General features: G+C 43.0%; 1 protein-coding gene across 2 annotated transcripts in view; it reads right to left on the bottom strand.

The window, feature by feature from the left end:
• Positions 1 to 15,028, bottom strand: part of ITGB6 (integrin subunit beta 6) — a 149,170-nt gene that overhangs the window by 103,467 nt on the left and 30,675 nt on the right. The gene's annotated exons all lie outside the window — the stretch shown is intronic.

Genomic DNA, 15,028 nt, shown 5'->3' with positions numbered 1-15,028 from the left:
ATCACCCCCACAACATTCCCAAACCATGCCAGGCTTCTTAGTTCAAGAAGAGATGAGTAAAATAGTCTTTAACTCACTTTGTGAGGTTGTTTAAGTGGCTGTCTCCTCTCAGTTCTTTATCCTCCACTCACATATTACACATAAAACACTACTTTTATAGGTGAGCCATCTATAGGTGATTCCCTAGAAGCTACAGAATAAAATCCAAAATACCTTAACACCATATTCAAAGCTTTCCATAATATTTCCCTGATCTATTATTATAACTTATTGTGCATGGCTCGCCTATAAAAATAGGGCTTTTGCCGATTGAGATTTCCCCCATTTCCCAATAACCTATTTTTATCAGATTTTGCTCACTCCTTTGTCCTTGTTGGGAATGCCTAAGCTCACCCTCCATGTCTGCTTAGACTATACAGATCTTGTGCATCCTTAATTGCCAAACTCAATCTCTTTCCCAGTACCTTGGCTACAATACCTCTTCCACTTGACATGGATTTCCATAGCCTTGAAAGTAGTACTTATTAAGGATTTATGAACTTCATTGAAATTATGGCATTTATTTTTTAAGTAAATTGTATTTTAATTTTTGTGAGAAACAGCACAATTTCACACAAACAGTAAGAATTCAATCAACCCTGGCTTTGCCATTTATTGATTATTTGGTCTGGGGTCTTTCTAACTTTATTTATAAAATCCTTAGTCTTCTTACTGGTAAAATAAGAAAAATTGCTGCCTTACAAGGGTGTTGTTAAAATTAGAAATAATGTATGTCAAGGGTCTTATAATATAATGAGGCATCTCCACCCTAAAGCAGATTATCATCTATATTGAGAAACAGATATAAATTAAAAGAGGCATCAAATAATACAGGGGAAGAATAATAACAAGGAGCTAGAAGACTTAATTTTCCTACCAACTTAGCCTCTCCATAGTGACTTTTCTCCCCATTTTTTTTCCTAGGTCTCAAATCTCCTCATATCTAAATTCAAAGGATGTGGTGTGTGTGGAACAGAAAATCTCCAAGGTCTCTTCCCACAACAGTACACAACAATTCTAGAAGAAAATAAAAACAAGAGCATAGAACTGTAATTTTGAACTTTGAAAAGTGTAGAGAGGAAAGTTATTCAAGGACACTTTTTGAGGATGAGGTTTGAGACAACTCAAAGAGAACAAATGACATAAACTGGTTGGAAACGAGAGGTGGAGGGGCCAAGAAGAAACACAAGGAAACATTAACATCAGTCAAAATCTTGGAGTAGTTATGAAGACAAGCCTCAGAACCCTGGCTAGATCTGAGGAGTTGGGACTAAGTTGTACTTGAAAGGAGGGACCAGTTGATGGAAGCATTGAACACCTGGCTGCAGGACTTAGGTTTGAACAGGGAGCTGCTGAAGGTCCTGGGCCAGAGGATGGCAAGATGATAAAAGCATTTAGGAAATAACATCATGGCAGCTACTCCACTCGATGTAATATAGAGACACTAGTGGCAGGGACACAAAAAATGATCTGTGGGATACTTCCTTTAAGGCCAGATTAGATTAGAAGTCAGCATCCCTGGGATTTAATAATCTAGCTGTGAGGTGATAGGATCCTTGGCTAGGCTGGTGTGGTACATTGTTTCATTGATTGAAATACTCATTTTATGAATTCAAGACCACTGATGTCAAGCTTGGTCATATGACTTGCAATTCCCTTAATGTAATGAATATCATACATCTCATCCTACTGAACTCATCATCCTGTGGAACTCAGAAAACCCGGGTGACTTTCTTTGGCCAGTAAAATATGGCAGAAATAATATATGGTATTTCCAAACAGAAGTTTCTAGAGCCACTGTGAGGTCCCACTATATTCTCTTTTCTCTCTGTCATGAAACTAGTAACGTTCCTCAGAGGAGCTGCTGTATAAGCGTAGATATTGGAGTGAAAAGGGAGGGGACTAGAGCTGCCTCTGACCCAGAGCCAACACTCACAGATATGGGAATAAAAATTGTCATTGTAACCTACTGAGATTTTGGAGTTATTCCATACTTGTTACCACAGTTTATTTTAGCCTGAGCCAACTGATGCAGATAACTCTAAACGAAGACTCCATCACAGAGAATAAAGAGGGAGAAGGGAGTTCTTGCTAATTTAATGAGGAATAGGAGAGCAGCACCTCCTAAGCTCAGGGCATCAGGACATTACCTCAGCACTGATGAAGACCTCATTAAAGATTTAGAGGTAGGTGAGAGGCAAGGGGATCATTAATACTGCTTTTGACATTCTGAATTAGAGCTGACATTAGGTGTCAGGCTTACCCTGACCTCCCTCCCTTCTCTCATTTTTCTAATTTGACCCTAGTATGGGGAGGGCGGTGCCAGATCCGATGGAAAGGAGCATTTCTGCAGCTCCCAAACCAGATCACTGAGTGTATTAAATGTTAGTCACAGGAATTTGGTTTTTAACTTGTAAGTGATGGCAGTCTAATGAGATGACAGCAGTCAGTAGGAATGACGATAGATTCGTAGCAGTGGTTTAGATGGACGGAAGGTGTGAGAATGGACCTAGGCCAGAGGTGCAGGGGGTCTGATCTATTGCAGGGCTGTGGGAATGAGGGATAGATGTTTCAGAGATCAAATTTATGTGACTAATTTACCAACTTGCTACTATTTGATAGCATTTTCTTCCTTTATATTTTACCTGAAATCAGTGAAACTGCCAAAAAGGAATCCAGGAATTAATCTACAGTCTCACAGTCAACGCCTTACAGAGTAATTGCCTTATCCTCCATCTAATTGCCAACCCACTTACCTATCATAATGATGACAGTGATAATGACAATAAAATAATACTACTAATAACAACAATAGCAATAACACAATAGTTATTCAGCCTCCACTATGTGCCTGGCACTGTGCTGAGTATTTTGCACACATTTTTTCATTCATTCCTAATTGTGAACAGGCCATTTGTTAAGTTAGTGTCTCTGAGCTCCAGCCCCCAGACATCGTGATGCTGAAACGGAGACTCTGCAAACCACATTTCTGCTTTGCCAGATAGTTCATGTTTGGCTCTGCCAGAGGGAGGCTGCAAGGTGTGGGGAGGGAAAAGGGACCTGCTGCTTCTTGTTTGCTTCCTGTTCCCCATGTCTCCCCAGCAATACCTCCTGGCCCTGGTAGTGGAACTAATTCCAGCAGCAGAGTCAAATCCAGTTTGCTGTTTTGTCAGTGCTGATGGAACCGGCCTCATCATGCCCACGCAGAGACCTGAGAGCCAGCCCAGCAGTGCCCTCCTCAGAGGTCTGAGTCCCAATTGTGTGTGAACCCTCCTTCAGTTTCTAAATTTTAATAATTTCAGATCCTTCTCTTTTTTTTCTCCCAGCCCCAAGGGTGGTAGCTACCTTCCCCAGTTGCTACCTTAGTGACAGCTTACACATAACTTTTTACCCTTTCAGTTGCCTAGTTAACAACTTTGTACCACGTCAACAACCCTTTTTATTTAATTCCTTCTGTCAAAATAACTGGTGTCATTTCTGTCTTCTGCTGGGACCCTGAGTGGTACAGTGAGGTAGGTGAGTATTATTCTTTCTTTTTCATAAACAAGGTAACTCATGCTTCATATTAAGAGAGATTAAGTAACTAGCCCAATGTCATGCTGATAATAATTGGATTTAAGTCAAAATTCAAATCTCCTTTTTACTCTAGAGCGCTGGTGATAACTGGTTCTGTCTCTGCTTGAGTCTCAGTATCTTTCTCACTCTCATGGTCTTCTCTCCTTTGCATCTCAGTGTGCGTCATCACTGGGCTCACTGCTTTTTTCCGTCCTCCAGGTGCAGGTGGAAGGCCGGGGGCAGTGGTGGAGACATCATCAGGGCTGGGACCAGAGAGATGGCTCAACCAGTGCTGCTGGTGCCCACACCTGCTGTCATGAGCTCAGGCCTTGGTATCTCAGGAATCACTTTCAAACCTCAGCTGGAAGTTCCCTCTACTCAGCTTCTCCTAAACAGAGCCCCAGGGGTGGTGACAGCCGAGTGGCCTGGGGCAGGAACAAGTCTGGCTGGAGTGAACAGGCAGTGGGATCTGCCTGGAGGGCCCAGTGTTTGGCCTGTTTGTTTGGGAGAGAAGTGGAGGCTTTAAATCTTGGTCCTCTATTAATAAGTCTTCCCAGGGTGATGTAGTTTTGCTTAGCACCATTGCTGGACTGCTCTTCTTTAAACAAAACAAACAGAATAGTGCAAACAGTTCATCCTCTCAGCCACCCATATCTAACCCTGGGAGTCTCCTGCAGGTCTGAAGTGGCTTCTGCTATGGGTGAGGCCTAGTGGAATGAGAGAGGAGGTGAGTCGGGGGCCAGCTGCTCCTTCTCTGGCATCCAGACAGCATGACCTAAACCCTCCTTGCTGGCTCCTAAGTAGAAAATGCCAGTCTTAGCACCAGGCCTACCCCAGGCCGCCCTCTGCCTCATGCCTTTCTATCTCACCCCAACTGGCCCTGGGTGAGATGATCTGCTGACTTGTGGAAGGTGACTGGGAGTGGTGGGGAGCCAGGCTGGACCCTCTTGTCCTTCACAATGGCCTTGCTTCGATTTCATAGGTCGAGACAGAGGGGGTGGGAAGATAGATCATCTGCAAATGACTAGGAATGGTGGGAAGGGCTAGACTATTCATTCTGCTTCTGATGTTTATGGACAGTATTCACTGAACAAGCCAAAGTTTGCCTGTGGTGTGCCAGGCACTGGGATGAAGGTGCTACCCTAACTCGGATAACTTGCATAGTAGGGCATTTGTGTAAACACAACTCTCATTGTTGGATGTAGATTTGTCTATTTATTATGACAATTTTCTAGGAGATGGAGGTAAAGAATGTTGAGGAAAGGGCACTTTCTTTTCCAATTTGCATAAAGGCTCCTCATGGGCACTTTTAATCCACTCAGACCACCCTGCTTCCTCACATGTGCACCCCTGCTCTTGATATCTGTTTGTATGTATAGGTATCTATATACACTAGATGGACAAGGGCTTTTCTTTCCTTTTGGAGAGAGAATTGAGGAAGAAGCTGCTGGAGAAGGGAACAAAGTAGGGAAGATGGAAGGACTTGCATGTTCTCTCTTCATCAAGCTGGGAGAACTCTGAACTCTGGTCAAGGAGCAGATGGCTGAAGAAGATGAAAATTCAATAAATATTGGGGAGGTGAGGCCTGGTCAGTGAACAGCTGCGGGGTCCAGTGACAAGACCCCAGGAAAGGAGCTCTTTCCTTATCTGCATGGCAGGAGGGACTCTTCTGGCCCCTGAGAACTGCAGGCCTCAAAGGCACGCAGCATGCACCCTTGCTGCGGGAACTCTGACCACCCAAAGATGGGTGGCTGCAGAGAGGTTCCACACAGCTTTGTAACACAGACTAGTGGGCACCCCGGATGACTGATGCTAACTGTGTTTGTGGGCACAGCTGCAAACCTCACAGACTTTGGAGACAACCACCTGGCAACAGCAGGGAGACCTGTGGGGGAAGCTGAGAGTCTGCTGTTTTTCATTCACCAAATATTCAGGGAGAGCTGGGGGAAGTGTCATTGGCTGTTTTATCCAGTGTTATCAGGGTGGTCCTCTCTAAGGAGGTGATATTGTCTCTCAAGTGACTGTAAAGGAGAAGCTTTACATGGGGGGAGGAGGCATTTCAGGATGAAGGAACAAGTTCAAAGGCCTTGAGGTCGCAGTGTGGCAGGCTGCTCTGTGTGCCAGGGTAGGGCCAGAGCCATGGTTATGGGGACAGTGGTGGAGGTGAGACAGCTAACTGGGAACCAGGACCTTGAAGGTCCTAGAGAGCAGTTGGATTTTCCTTTAATTGAGACTGAAAGTCATGAGAAGGTTTGGAACAGAGGAATGCTATGGTTTAATGGATGCAGATAGGCTCTTAAACCAGCAGCCATTTGAGGTTTGCTTATGGCAACCTCTGCTGGAAGTACTATTATTATCCTTGTCCTAAAAGCAGGGAAACTTTGCTTAGAGAGTTCAAGAAACCTATCTAAGGTCAGCCAGTATGGATCAGGAGCTGAGATTTGAATGCAAGCAGAAGAAACCATGCTTTTTACTGCTAATGTTTACTGCCTTACCATTGCTGAAATAGCTCATCATGCTGCAAGAGCCTTTTCCTCCCAGTAGTAGATGTGACTGAATCCTCTAAGCTGCCAAGTCCTTGCTGACCTCCCGGGGATTTCACTCTATAATCATTCTTCCCACATGCCCACCTGTCGGTGTTCTCTAGGGGATGTGAATGCTTTTGGTTAAGGATCTTATCTGAATTTATTGGGCAACACTCTGGGGTTCCAGAGATCTTGTCCTATTAAAGCCTGCACATTTATTTAATTAAAAAGAAGTCCAAATGCTGAGGCTTGGGAGATTGCCTGCCTGGTAATACAAATCTATACATCCCACTTCCTGCTGCTTCCTGGCTGACTGTAAATACCCTGAAAATTCAGCTTCACTGGAAATGTTTGGACTATTCTGCTTCTGACTCAATGGGTAGTAATAAATAAAAAATGAAAAGTGGTAGAAGAAAAACTGGATTACACTTATTTAAAGCTTAACATGGCTCAGCTCATGGAGAGTGCTTAAGGACTTCTGGTTCTTCCTCTCATGTCTGACTTGGTCCTTTCATTCCTGAACCCAAGCCCTCAATGTCTGGGCAGCAAGTTCTTGTTTCTGAGATGACTCACCTTCAGCTCTGAAGGTGGTGGAGAGAGATGAGTCAGCATCATTTCAGAAGCAACAGTGGATGGAAAGAACCTCAGTTTTGCTATCATTAAGGCAGTTACATATTTCCAGCCCAAAGCAAGCACCAAGGGCAACTTCATGGGACAAGGGAACAAGATTTCTGAGAACAAAGGTACTCTAGGAAACCTGGATGTATGGCTGCACATGTCATATGAATTTGAAGTCAGAGTGTTGGGGCAGTGTGGCTTCTCTAAATGGATGGTACATTGCTCTCCTGGTCATTGCTGCTCTAGTGATGCAACATGATTACAGTACACCAAAGAGCCCCAAATACCACCATCCTATGGCCTCCTGAGCTCACCTGAAAACCTCTGGGAGATCCATCTGTGAAGTTAACTCTGAGATAGTCCCAGGAACTCTGAGACTTCCTGGAGCTGATGGTGAGGCTGCCTAGAGTGCACACAGGACCAATGGGACCAGCTGGTCTGCTGAATGGCCCCAGAGAGGCTCATCTGAGTGGGGATAAATGAGGTGGGGCTGTGAGCTCCCTACTGTGTCACAGCAGACATCTGCTCACCCTGAGGATATTCTCACCCTCTAGTCACAATACCCATGCTGCCCCAGGGCTTTCTTTTTGACCATTCAGAGGTTCCTGCACTACTCAAGGATGGTAATAGTCTGTTGCTTCTGGCTCAGTCTTTAAGTCTTCATCCTGCCAGGAGAAGAGTTTTTATTCTGTTTGCTCAGTAGTGGCATTCGCAATGCACACCTGTGGCGACTGTGGCCATAGACTATGATGATTTCTGTCCTTTTTCTCATATAGCACACACATGGGCATACACATTCTGCAGCCCATATGTACACAGAGCCTTTCAAAGAATAGGATGAAAGCAAATGTGTGGGCCTTTTCTCGGGTGGGGGTGGCTAGGCTGCTACAAAAGGTAGAATTGTTTCATTAACTTATTTAACCTTGCATGCAGATCTGTTTAACTATTAAGAATTGTTTTATATTTTCTGGGAGTATTAATGGAGAAGGACATGATTCTCTCCATCATATTATAAATGTGCCTTCTGCTTCCAGTCAAGATGGAGACATAGGTAAACTCACCATGCCTCCATGCACAACTATAGCAAAAAAAAAAAAACTAGACTACAAAACAAATATCACCCAGAATGGTCCAAAATCAAGCTGTGTGGAAGCCTGACAACCAAGGACTTGAAGAAGCCACATTCATCCAGACAGGTAGAGGGGCAGAGATGCAGAGAGATGCCGAAGAGGCACAGAGATGGGAATCGGTGGTCCCCCATCCACGTGTGGTGGATAAAAGTTGGGAGGTATCCCAGCCCCTGTCCATCCCAGGGTTCACCCATCCCAGGGTTCAAGCACCAGGCAGATAAGACCCCATAACTTCTGGCTGTAAAAACCAATGGGAGTTGGGGTGACAGAAGAAACTGTGGGATTCTCAAAAAATTCTTTTTAAAGGGCCTGCAATGGACTTAAGACTCATGCAGACCCACCACCTCTGGAATACAACACCAGGGCAACAGCTGGAAGGGCAGTAGTGGCATATGGGGAGAAAGTGAAGTACAAGTTCCAGAAGACAGCTTCCTCCTGGGAAAAACTCCAGAGGCCAGGCAGTGGCATTGCTCCCTTAGTGAACCCTCCCCCACACAGAGCCACAGAGTGGTAACACAGGTTTCCCCACCCTGGCGATTACCTAAGGCTCTGCCCATACAACTTAACAGGTGCAATTTTCTACAATAGGCTACACTATTAAGACAGAGAGTCAAAGCAATTCTGCCTAACACACAGAAGCAAACACAGGGAGGCTGTGAAAGTGAGGAGACAAAGAAATACGGCCCAAATGAAAGAACAGAACAAAACTCCAGGAAAAGAACTAAATTAATCAGAGATAAGCAACCTATCAGGAGTACAGTTCAAAACACTGGTTATCAGGATGCTCCTGGAACTCATTTGTTACTTTAATGGCATAAAAAAAGACCCAGGAAAAAATGAAATTTGCATTAAGTGGAATAAAGAAAAATTTACAGGGAACAAACAGTAGAGGGGACAAAGCCAAGAATCAAATCAATTATTTGCAATACAAGGAAGGAAAAAGCATTCAATCCAAAGAGCAGGAAGAAAAAAGAATTTAAAAAAAAAACAAGGAGAGGCTTAGGAACCTTTGGGACATCTTTAAACATTCCCACATCTGAATCATAGGGATGCCAGAAGGAGAGGAAGAGCAAGAAATTGAAAACTGATTTGAAAAAATAATGAAAGAAAACTTCCCTAATTTGCTGAAGGAAATAGACATATAAGTCCAAGAAGCACAGAGAATCCCCAAAAAAGATGGATCCAAAGAGGACCATACCAAGACATATCACATTTAAAATGCCAAAGATTAAAGATAAACAGAGAATCTTAAAAGCAGCAAGGGAGAAAAAGAAAGTTACCTACAAAGGAGTTCCCATAAGACTGTCAGCTGGTTTCTCAAAAGAAACTTTGCAGGCAAGAAGGGACTGGCAAGAAGTATTCAAAGTGATGAAAAGCAAGGACTACAACCTAGATTGCTCTATCCAGTAAAGCTATCATTTAGAATGGAAGGGCAGTTTCACCCCTACAAGGTGAAACTAAAGGAGTTCCTCATTGCCAAGCCCTTACTATATGAAATGTTAAAAGGGACTTATATAAGAAAAAGAAGGTTAAAACAATGAACATTAAAATGACAATAAATGTACAACTATCAAGAACTGAATCCAAATAACAAACTAAGCAAACAAACAGAACAGGAACAGAATCATAGATATGGAGATCATTTGGAGGGTTATCATTTGAGAGGGGGAAGGGGAAAAGGTGCAGGGAATAAGTACAAATTGGTAGTAACAGAATCAGCAGAGAGATGTTAAGAGCAGTAGAAGAAATAGAGAAACAAAGAACTTATATACATGACCCATGGACATGAACTAAGGGGGGGATGGCTGGAGGGAATGGAGGTACCAGGTTGAGGGAGGCAAAGGGGAGCAAACTGGGACAACTGTAACAGCATAATCAATAAAGTATATTTAAAAAAAGAAATTTGTCTTATTCAGTCCACACTTATGGGTTTCACTACAGAAGATAGGCTCCTGAGTCAGAGAGGACACTTACCTCACTGGAGTTCGATTCTTTCATGCAACAGATGCTAAGTACCTACTATTTGCAAAATCCTAGCGAGGCTTTTAAGGGTGTAAGAATGTATAAGTTACAGTCTCTGCTTCTAATAAACAAGGATAAATTTCTTTGTTACTGATATGGAAGATAATTACATATACTCATGTTTAACTTCGTAATAGATAATTTCACAGACCCAGTCTGAATGGGGCCCTTTTGCGATAGACCTTTTGATGATCTGGGGCTCCTTTCTGTTGGGGTTACAGTGTCATTGTAGGGCAAGAGACTCTTTTCTATACTTTGTAAACTTATGCAGAATGTGGCTCTAAGGCAGAGGTGATTACAATTAGTTCCTGTTAATTAATTATACCTAATTAAGTGCAGAAGCCGTGCCACCAGCAGGCTGGGAACACCACCCCAGAAGCCCAAGAGGCTGGGTGCCACAGTAGGTCCATTGTCCTGCCCACTGTTGCCTTTGCCTCCCCCTTGGAATCGGTACTTAATTGCCTCCCAACTGAGTAGGTCTGAACCTGTTTACTGAGCCTCCTTGGCAGGGATGTAACCAAATGTCTCCAGGCCTCACCAGCCTGTGGGAGCCAATTAGATCACATTTTCACTTAAATTTTGCTAGCTGATTGCTCCATCTTCATAACTCTGGTCCTCCATGCCTCCCCTTTCTCACAGTCTCTCTACTTATTTTGGCTGAATCTGTAGGATATATCAAGCAGGCTCAGAAACCATTTGCAACTCTCAGAGATTCATGGCTTGGTCATTTGAAGCTGCCACTCTGCCAGTGTCCTGTGTGAGCACACTTCTGCATAGGGCCCAAGTCTCTGCCTCATTCAAGGGCAGTCTTCTGGTGTCACAAAGCTGCTGCTTGACCCCTGCCCCAGCTGCAAAGTGTCATAGAGCTCTGTGTTTCCTGCCATTCCTCTACACGCTGCAGCCACACCACATTCCTTGAGGAGGAAGGGACGACATGCTCATCCACTGTGTGCCGTTTTTTTATATTCTCAGTTCCAGAGCTGTGTCTGAGGATCTAACATTCTCTTGTGCAAATAGCTCCTCAGCTTCTGGTTCTGGTTTCACTCCCCTAGGGGCTCAAGCCTTGCTGGGCCTCCATTCATGGTCCTGAACAACATCCCTCCTTGCATTTTTTCCTACACCTTCACCCCCCATTCATTAAACTCTTCCTAGCTTCTTCAGTTGAAAAACAAGATGATGCAAATCAACCATAAACTCTTGGACACTGTGGGCGGGTCCTAGTCTCATGTGTCTGACTTCCGCTCAGGCTCAGCGGGCCTTGCTACAAGTAAAGCATTGAGCCTCTAACATGCACACTCCTTTTTCTGGCATCAGACAGAGGGGAGCTTATAGCTTCTTGGCAGCCATGTCCTTTGATTCCTTCTTGATTTTTCCCATTTCCCACAAGGGTCATATGAGAAAATGTGGTGAAAGTTATACTTACATTGACACTGGTCATGTCAGCGTAAAATGAGGTTAAACCATTACTGAATGGCTATTGGCCATGACATTTCTTGGTATTTAACTAGTCATATATTCAAGCATATTTATTAAGCACCTACTCTCTGACAAGTTCTGTTCTAGACACTGGAGATACAGGAGTAAGAGAATGATATCCTAATGGGGAAAGATGAACGCTAAATAAATTAATTAAATAAGAAAATATCAGCTTGTGACAAGTGCTGTGCACATTGAAGGTGATGCAGTTGAGGGTAACTGTCTACTTGTGAGTGGGACCCCAAGGAGGTCCTCCCTGAGCACCCTGAACAGGTGACTGCAAGTTGAGATTAGAACGAAAGAGGAACCACCCCTGTGAACAGCAGAGGAAAGAGGATTCCTGACAGAGGGACAGCAAAGGCAAGGGGTTGGGGCGACACCACGAGCTCCAATGCTGGAAAGAATGCAGGTCTTCTAGGAAAGGGGGGTGGTGCCAGAAGAGCTCCGTCTGTGGGCAAGAGAGGGCCCAGATGACGGAGGGCTGTGCAAGGCAGGAGAGACATTTGTTTTTCTTTAAGCAGAATGGGAAGCAATTAGAGTTTGAAACTGGAGAGCCACATAATCTGATTTATGTTTTGCAAAGATAACTTCAACTGCTGTGGGAGGAACGAACTCTCATGGGCAGGAGAGGCAGGAGGGAGACCGGACAGAAGTCTGAAATGTTAGGACAGAGGGAAGGGGCTGGTGATCCAGTGACTGTGGTGGACCTGGAAAGCAGACACGCAGAGACAGACTGGGGGTTTTTGGGAGCAGAGCTGAGAGGATTTGCTGATCCATTGGATGTAGAGAACTAAGAACTGATGGATTCTGGAAGGATCCCTAGACTGGTAATGGAGAAAATCAGCTCAGGATGTGGGTGGCTCAACTAGGGTGGTTGTCAAAATATCTGGAAGGAGGTTTATTCTAGAAGAGGGGAGGGGAAACAAGAATCTCCCCCCATCATATACAGGCACTGGAGAAACATGGAGAAAACCTGCTAGAGAAATCAACTGGTTCCAGATTCTTTTTTTAAAAGCAGGGTTGAAAACAAACCATAGCAAATTCCGTGGGCTAGAAAGTCAAATAACTTTAAAATAACCCAATGCATGTAGAGTGCATTAAAGTGGCCAGCAGTTCTGTTTACCCAGTGAAATATCCACAGCAGTGAGAGGGAGAGTTCAGGAACTGGGCTGGTCTTGGTGATTCCTGATAACAGTCTTCATGCTGGAATTTAATTTGTTTTACTTAAAGGTAAACCCAAAGTCTTTATTCTCACAAAGACTGCCTGCCCAGTGTATTTGCCAAGGACCTGAAAACCCAGACCCCAAAGGAACATTCTACACTGCCAACATCCTTTGTGCCCTGGTGTTTGCTGACCTCACAAAAAAACATCTTAATGGAAATATGAAAAATCTCACAAAAAGGGTATATGTATGAAGTAAGGACTCTCTGAGAACTCTGAATTTACAGATCTCTGAATTTTATCACTATACTTATTTTTTTCAATTAAAGACAATAACTGCCCCTTACAGGTTCTTATTGACAAATAAAAATACTGATGTCACTCAGGTCTATGACATAATAATCTTTCCCAGAACTGGGAGTATCCAGAACTAGCTAGTTATGAGATCATCTTTCCCAAGGTCTAAGGTACTCTTCTAATTCTGCCTTAGTCACCTGAAGTTACTCATTACCTGGAAGGGCATAAAGAGTTTGTCCATGACTATAGTACATTTTGTGCTGCTCAATTGAACCAGGAAAAATGTAGATAGTTGAGTCATAGTTTTCAATTAGTTTTTTAATATCACCTGGAGCAAAGTTTCTCTATAGCCATACTAATTTTATTGCTTTCAATATTACTCTGACCATATACTTTGCAAGATAATTCAGTCTTTTGCTTGAGGATATTAATAATACATATTGTAAATTGGGAGTAGCATTATGAAAGTACTCTTAAACAGATGTAAAAGTTAAAATACAGCAAGACTTAGCAACTCACAGTTAGGGCCTAGAGATGTGACAAGAAAGGGAAGGAGATAATTAAGAAACTGGAAATCATGGCGGAGCTTTGCTACCTCCAGGAGAACGATGCCATGTGATTTTCAAATCTAAAGTTTATTTAAGTCAGCAGATATTACATCACTATTATAAACCCAGCTCCATTATACAGAATAAGGACATTCAAGCAGCTAGTAAATGAAGTAGTTGAAGTACTGCTGAAGTAGAGAACACTGCAGATACCAGGGCCTGTCTTCAAGGAACCTTTATCCAGTTGGGGGAAAATGCACATGTGAACTGGCTCAGTGACAAAGCAAGGCGGCCTGTGAGGTGGCCTAAAATGGGAGGTGCAGACAATATGTGCTCAGACAACAAGATGTAGAAACAATGCAGCTGAAATCATCAGATTCCTGACTCCAGCTAGTGATCCTTGTAGGGCAAGCAGGATTTGGATGGGAGCAACGGAGGAATGAGGCACTCCCAGCGGTGGGAACAACACATGCAAAGGTACTGCACTAGGACTGATGAGGGTGTGCATGCCAAGAGGAGGGCCCGCCTGGTCAAAGGATTTGGTGGGGACACATTGACAAAACTGTAGACTGACATAAATCATGTGTGATGGAAACGATATCCTTTTGGAGGCTGTGGTGCCTCAGCTCACCCTGAGTTTATGTGCTATTGTGGAGGAACTGAATCACAAATAATCTTTCTTATCTGTATTTGCAAAAAAGTCAGGCTGGAGCTAAACAAATTGATGATAAATCATCTCTTTAAAGGAACTCATTTCCCAAGAAGTAGGATGAATTGGGCTGGACTAATATTTATTGAAGTGATTTGAGAAAAGGAGGGGCAGAATCACCAAATGGTAGCCACTTTCCTTACCAGTCCTATGTATTCATTTCCTCCACTGATGAGACCTGGCCTCAAAGGGATTAACTCTTCATTTTTGGAATTTAAAAAAATCTTAATAATCAGGAAATTCCTTTGGCTCAGAGAGTTCAATTGACTTAAAACCAGAATGACAACTCTAGAGATTGTTCAATTCTAAAATTATCCAGGCCATTAATTTGCCATGTGTGTGATCCTGGAAATAATTATAAAGCCCTAATTTCTTCATCTTTAAAATACTGAAGTGTCTCAGAAAATGAAAGATAAGATTTGTTCTCTCACTTGCTCACTCTCCCTAACTAGAATAATGCCATGAATAAAATACAACATATTTTCAAAGCTATGGCTGGTTTTGTCACTTACTACCTGTGTGACTTTTCACAGATACTTAATTTCAATAAGGCTCAGTGTCTTCCTTTTAAAATAATCATAATAATACCATTTGATAGAGGTATGATAAAGGTTAAGACAGCATGTGCAAAGTACCTGGCACGAAGGCTAACGTTCAGTAAAGTACAGCTCTTTTTCTTAAAATTAAAATTTAGTTACAGTTTGTGGAGCATTTTTATAAATCTTACACTAAACTTTTAGGGTAAATACAATTATTACCAGTTTTAGAGATGAGAAAACTGTAGAGACTGAAAAATACTAAGTCTAGGGACATGTGATAGTAGCAGACATAGCTGAGATGCCAGTTGAAGTACCATTTCAACGGTATTTACCCCCTGCTCTAGCTGCCCTTGTTAAGCAGACACACAAACTAAAAGAAAACAAATTGTATTCATAGTTCATATAGTG

Source organism: Phyllostomus hastatus, unplaced genomic scaffold (assembly GCF_019186645.2).
Source record: "Phyllostomus hastatus isolate PE091 unplaced genomic scaffold, TTU_PhHast_1.1 phas_contig_1, whole genome shotgun sequence".
NCBI classification, from domain to species: Eukaryota; Metazoa; Chordata; class Mammalia; order Chiroptera; family Phyllostomidae; genus Phyllostomus; species Phyllostomus hastatus.
The sequence above is the reverse complement of the archived record's forward strand: the minus strand, read 5'-3'. Positions and strand labels throughout refer to the sequence as shown.